Here is a 5,527-nt window from a genome sequence, read left to right as displayed (position 1 = left end):
TCCTCTGATCGCCAAATTCACCTTCCTTTTTGGGGCCAATCGTCCGGCTACTACTCGTCGTCGTACTCTCGCTCGTTGGGTAAGTATAGAAAATTTAGTGATTCCCCCTTAACAACTCAACTTAAGTGCTTACCAATTACAGTTGGTGCCTAAGAATCTCGTGAAGTGACGAGGGTTGGCGAATACCTGAGTAAGCGAACATTTCTTCTTTGCTCAATCGAAGTTGGGTAAGTGAGCGATCATAAGAACTTAAGTTTAAATAATTATATAACTGTGTAATCGATTAACGAAGTTTGATTGCCAAATATAGGTTTGGCATCCGTGGATTTTACGCGTCTTCACAATCAGGTGTGTATCCACATCACCACTACCGCAAATCGGCAAAAGCTAAAAAGCTGAAGCACGACAATTGAGGCCACATGAGCGTGCAATCGCTCGTGCAGAAAACTGAGCCCACGAAACTGGGCGTTGGACTGTAAAGGCCTCCATGGGCATTTCCATGGGCTTAGTATGTAAACCGGAGGAGGAGTCACTAATTCGTTGCAATGATGGGTCGTTTTTCATGTAGGCTATTGGGATAAAACAAGCATAAGACCCTCCAATAACTGCTGGCAACCTTGTTCCAAAAAGTGCTTGGAGAATCGAGGTATCATTTAAAATTTTGGCTATTAGGTTTATTTTTTTGTCCACTTCGTCACTAGAATTTGACAATTAAATTCCCTTTTTTCTTCGAATTTAGGGTATTACCATTTAAATTTTAAAAATTTTATATAAATTTTCAAGTGATGATTACATTCAGTGTCAATAATTGAACATGTGGTTGAACATGTTAAACCATCAATTTTTGATTCAACCAGTTTGATGGATTGCATCGCCAAACATTTTATAAAACTTTGAAAACTTTTAATATTGACATAATAGTAATTTTAGCTCCCATCGTTTATACATTATGTTAGTTTAATCTTGATTCTAAAAAATTCAACTCCCTAACATTTATATAGTGCAATTTTGTATTTCTTTACAGTTTTGCTTTTATTTGTGACATTCAAGGTTAAATTTAAAAGAGTGAGAAAAGATAAAATTATTATATTAAAATTTTAGATTGTCAATTTTAATATTTTTGGATCAAATTTAATTGATAAATTTATTTTTTAGCTTTTAAGGAGAAAGAGTCATAAAAAAAAGCAGAACTATAAAAAAATCAAATTATACAAGGTGTCAAAGTTAAAGGTTATTTTTAGAATGAAAACTAAATTAATACAATGTATAAATATTGGTTATTAAAATTTTTATTATGCTAACTTATAAATAAAAGCACAACAAATTTATATAAATAAATAATAATAATTAAATAGTATCTGGTTGAATAATATTTTAAAAATAATTATATCGTAAGCCTAAATGCATAAAATGTTATCACATTGCAATATTTTTTGTTGAAGTCTATTTTTAAAAACAATTAAGTTTAAGAAAAATATTATTAATACCATAGAATGTAAAACAAAACAAAATTTAATTGCAAAAGAAATATAATTATAAAAGTTACAACCTCATCAAAAAAATTTATACCTATGCTATTGATTAAGCGGTCGGGGTAGATTTTGCTGGGAGAGGGGCGGAACATGGAGCTGGATTTTGCTTTCCACTAACTTTAGGCTTCACATTCGAACATTGTGATACTGCAGGTCCAGTCGGTCCACTGTGTGTAATTTCAATGTCGGCAAGTTCCACATTTTCACACGGCAAAGTAGCGCTGCAAATAATCTTCACGGCTTCTGGAAGTGCAGAAGTGCCGTGAATGTTTTTGAAACTAATGTTACTTAGTTTAACTTTTGATTCTTCCTGCATCAACAAAATAATGATTCAATGACCGATTAACTCTTTTTGCTCTCTTACGATTTTGATAAATATGTACATACATTTATTTTGCATTTGTTCCACGGGCAATATTTCTGATCAATTATAATAGGAGAACTGACATTGGTCACGGTAATATCCTCAAAGTGAATGTTAGAACAAGTGCCGCGTTCAGCACCTGGCCAAGTTTTGATTCTAACACCATTGGAAGTGTTAGTGAAGGAGCAGTTTTTTACTGTAACTCCATCAACGGGTTCTTCATTTTTAAACAATCCGAGACTGCCAATACTGATACCATGTCCTGGTCCACAGGTTACTCCATTGATAACCAAATTTTTGGAACCATCCCCAATTGAAACACAATCATCACCAGTTTTTATCTCCGAGTTAAGAACATTGACCCCATCTGATCCCCGATGTGAATCCCATCTGTGTTTGGGCTTTCATCAGGTGCAGATACGGTGAAATGTTCGAAAGTAATGTTTTTGCAGCCTAGAACATTAACGTGGAACTGCTTGCTGTCTTTGGTAGTTATATCTTGTATCATTGCGTTGGTTAAAAAATCAAACCTTAGGTTCTGTTTAATTCCAGAATGAAACAAAAAATAATTATTACTTAATTCTATTTATAAAAACTAAAGTCATAACTTCTCGATAAGAAAATAACTTACAATAGGAAGTGAACCACAATAATCATGGTTTTTGCAGCCTTCCCTTTTATAAGCAGTGGTTCCCTGGCCGTCGAAAAGTCCTCCGCCAAACAATTTGAAATTTTCAATTCTATTGAAGGTAATCCATTTAGGCTCCTTGAAAGCACCAGGGTTTGCCAGAGCCTTCACAGTGCCTTCAACTTGAAGCTCAATAGGAGCCTTGCAAGGACCATCTAAGGTAGCTGTACTTAAAAAATATATCCCTTTAGGAATCACAATTTTTGCTGGAGATGTCGTGGCACATGCTTCTTTCCAAGCATCCAACAATGGCTAAAACAAAATAATAAAAAATAAAAAAGATACATATAAAGATAAGAGATTTGAAGAATAGTTATGCATACTTTTGTCTGCTGACTATAAAATCATATGATCTTTTGCTTACCTTACTCAAATCTATTTTCTCGTCTGCCTTTGCACCAAACTTTGCAACAACATCAATAACACCACCACCTCCTCCTCCTTGACCTTCAACGGATGATATGGATAAAAGTACTAGTATTAACATGGATGAAACACAATTAAATTGAATAGCCATACTTTATTTTTATTTACTTCAAAGAGAGAATGATTTCTGTCTTTTGTTTTGTTTCAAACCATCTTATATAGAGATAGTAAGGCCGAATTACAACCAAATAAACATTTTCTATTTTAACTAGCGTGGGTAAATAATTTGACCAAGTTTTACTTACTATAATTAGCACTTCTTTTTCTTTTTGGAAGGGAATTTTCTCGTTCATTTTCCAACAAACTTGATATAGTAAAAATAATTAACTAACACTTGACATAACATTTCTATTTAAGGTTTCTATATAGAAATGAAAATGACGAATAAAATTGTCGACTTAGCTCAATTGGCATCGACATTGTTGCACGTGCAGGAGACTGTGGGTTCGAGCATGTTGAACGGCATTAATGCTCTTCTATTTTAAGGGTTGGAGAGGAGTTATGAGTAGTTCTAGGCATTGTATAAAAAAACGATGAATAAAATTATCCGTTATTAATTTATTTTCTATATTATATGAATAATTTATTACATGGTTAGAAATAGATACTTAAATATGTATGTTTAATAATATTGAAAATTATAAGTTATTGTCCATTAACCAAATTGTTTTCCATGAAACAAACATAGCGAAATGTAGAAAATATTTTTCTGAAACCATTTTCAATGAAACAAACAGAGCCTGCCTTGACCGAGTTGGTGTCATAAGCCAAGGGGCACCAACTCTGTTGGGTAGATTACTTGAATTCAAAGTCTCATAGCAATTTCATAAAATTATTTCATGTACCAACAATGGTCTACAATTGTAGTTATAATGCTACTAAATATCTTTGTTTTTCGTTTTTTAAAGAATAAACATAATATGCAAGTATGCTTTTATTTTATTTCAATTCAATGGTATGGTTTTGAAAAAAAATATCCATTCAACGAAAAAAATTACAAGTGAGGATGAAATCTCGGATAAATGTACACAATAAGATGTAAATAAAAAATGAATTACAAAAGAAAATCATACTCTCTTTGCATCGAGTTGAAAACTCTATCATATTTGGTGTTTAGCCATTAGGGCTGAGAAGGTTAGACCTTGATGTGTAAAGTTTTGTCATGCCCTCACTTCTGTTACAATGGACACACCTCAAGCACCCAATAAATGTGAAAAGCTTAAGCAAAAATAGGCAAACTAAAGATGCCTGAAAGCTCCAAAAAATGGGAAATCGAACCCTTAGTAGAAGAGCCAAGCAATGCATTATTATTTCAGAAAAGAGGATGCTCATTCGCGTCTCATTGGCGTCCACAGGCCGGTACTATGTCGGCTAATATAAAATTCAATGAGAATGAAGATGAAGCGGGAAGAGAGGGTTGATTTTTAGCCATATAATTGTCAACAACCACACTGCCAGCCGAAAGGTTAAGGCCTTACTTTAATAGCTCTTTCCACTAATACAAAAATATTAATAAAAAATAATTTAAATAATATAAATTAATAAATAATTTATTTTGAAAAATTACATGAATTGTCGTCTATTACTACCCATAGTTATCAATGGAAAAACTAGTAAAATATATGCAATTACCAAGCCTAATTTTGGGAAATTTAGGTTGGTGGAATAAACCTATTAAGATTAAGAGGCAAAGTATAAAATTATTCAATCCTATTATCTCCTCTAAATGATCTAAACTTAACCCACCATGGCATCCCTCTATCTTTCTTCGATTTCTCCACTTCTATCGTGTTGTCTAAGATCACCGCCACCATAAATCCCACCATTATCGGTGATGAGAACACAGTGTTCACGAATGCATTGAACTGCAAAAATCATTCACTTTGTTTTACCCTTCTTTATCATTGAAGATTACGGATTGGAGTTTTCTTTAATAAAAACACTTACTCAGGATGCATTGTTGTGAGCGAGGCCATGATGGATTAAGATACAATATTAGTTGAAGAATTGAGGGATGGAAATCCCTAAGAAGAGTGATAATCCTGTTATGGTAAGGTTTCTCATGCAATTCATGTTTCTAAATTTTAGACACGATAATCTAACGAAAACTGCAATCAACAAAGCAGCAATATTTTCATTAAGGTTACTAAGATGGGATAAACCAATATTTATTCCTCAATGAAATAAATTTTCTTCATCTTGGTCCACATTTGTCTTTAACAAAATTGGGAAACTTTGTCAGGAACTTGGATTCGAATGATGTAACACTTTTAATCTACGACGCCATCACCTAAAATTTTAAAATCTTAAAAATACAAGAAATATATTAATATATTAATTAAAAATTAGGTGATGGCATAGAAGAATTTAATAATATCATTTTAGTATACTTTAATGGAATCTAAATTTAAGGATTAAATTGAGAAAAGTTATTTCTTAAACTAATATGACCTTTTATGGTAAAAAAAGTTAAATCGGGCTCGAACCTAGATTAGTTGAGTAAATGTCTGTATGACA

General features: G+C 32.6%; 1 pseudogene; it reads right to left on the bottom strand.

Annotated features, from left to right (window-relative positions):
- Window positions 1-1,446: 1,446 nt before the first annotated feature.
- On the bottom strand, window positions 1,447-3,130 carry LOC107950811 (polygalacturonase-like; annotated as a pseudogene).
- Between the last annotated feature and the right edge of the window lie 2,397 nt (window positions 3,131-5,527).

Source organism: Gossypium hirsutum, chromosome D03, assembly GCF_007990345.1.
Source record: "Gossypium hirsutum isolate 1008001.06 chromosome D03, Gossypium_hirsutum_v2.1, whole genome shotgun sequence".
NCBI classification, from domain to species: domain Eukaryota; kingdom Viridiplantae; phylum Streptophyta; class Magnoliopsida; order Malvales; family Malvaceae; genus Gossypium; species Gossypium hirsutum.
This window is presented reverse-complemented; position numbering and strand designations above follow the sequence as displayed.